General features: G+C 38.9%; 1 non-coding gene across 1 annotated transcript; it reads left to right on the top strand.

The window, feature by feature from the left end:
• The first annotated feature begins 869 nt into the window (after nt 1-869).
• LOC112774962 (small nucleolar RNA R71) lies at nt 870-977 on the top strand. The gene has a single exon (XR_003189415.1). It is a non-coding gene; the product is annotated as a small nucleolar RNA R71 (small nucleolar RNA).
• The last annotated feature ends 289 nt before the right edge of the window (nt 978-1,266 follow it).

The raw sequence follows: 1,266 nt of genomic DNA, 5'->3' as shown, positions 1-1,266 counted from the left end.
TTCAGATCTAAAAATGTCATGAGATACAAAATAAATCTCTAAAAGTTGTTTAAATACTAAACTAGTAACCTAGGTTTACAGAAAATGAATAAGCTATGATAGATAGTGCATAAATTCCCTTTTGGGGCCCACATGGTGTGTGCTAGGGCTGAGACTTGAGCTTTACACGTGCCTAGGCTATTTCTGGAGTTAAACGCCAGGTTGTAACCTATTTTGGGCATTTAACTCCAACTTGTAACCTGTTTCTGGCGTTTAACGCCAGAATGCAGCATGGAACTGGCGTTGAACGCCTGTTTACGTCATTTATCCTTGAGCAAAGTATGGACTATTATATATTGCTAGAAAGCCCTGGATGTGTACTTTCCAACGCAATTAAGAGCGTGCCATTTGGACTCTTGTAGATCCAGAAAATCCATTTCGAGTGCAGGGAGGTCAAAATCCAACAACATCAGCAGTCCTTTTTCAGCCTGAATCAGATTTTTGCTCAGCTCCCTCAATTTCAGCCAGAAATTACCTGAAATCACAGAAAAACAGACAAACTCATAGTAAAGTCAAGAAATTTGATTTTTATTTAAAAATTAATAAAAATATAATAAAAAGTGACTAAAACATATTAAAAACTACCTAAAAACAATGCCAAAAAGCGTATAAATTATCCGCTCATCACCGTTCCTCATAGGCGTCCCATTATTCACAGAATTCCTTTCAGAAGTGTACAGGAACTGGTTATTTGCAACCATGTCAATGAGTTCTTGAGCTTCTGCAGGCGTTTTCTTTAGGTGAATGGATCCACCTGCAGAATGGTCCAGTGACATCTTTGATAGCTCAGACAGACCATCATAGAATATATCCAGGATGGTCCATTCTGAAAGCATGTCATAAGGACACTTTTTGGTCAGTTCCTTGTATCTCTCCCAAGCTTCATAGAGGGATTCACCTTCCTTCTGTCTGAAGGTTTGAACATCTACTCTAAGCTTACTAAGCTTTTGAGGAGAAAAGAACTTGGCTAAGAAAGCCGTTACCAGCTTATCCCAAGAGTTCAGGCTATCTTTAGGTTGAGAGTCCAACCATACTCTAGCTCTGTCTCTTACAGCAAATGGGAAAAGCATAAGCCTGTAGACCTCGGGATCAACCCCATTGGTCTTAACAGTATCACAGATCTGCAAGAATTCAGTTAAGAATTGAAAAGGATCTTCAGATGGAAGTCCATAAAACTTGCAGTTCTGTTGCATCAGAGAAACTAATTGAGGTTTAAACTCAAAATTG

This window comes from Arachis hypogaea, chromosome 18 (genome assembly GCF_003086295.3).
Source record: "Arachis hypogaea cultivar Tifrunner chromosome 18, arahy.Tifrunner.gnm2.J5K5, whole genome shotgun sequence".
NCBI classification, from domain to species: Eukaryota; Viridiplantae; Streptophyta; class Magnoliopsida; order Fabales; family Fabaceae; genus Arachis; species Arachis hypogaea.
This window is presented reverse-complemented; position numbering and strand designations above follow the sequence as displayed.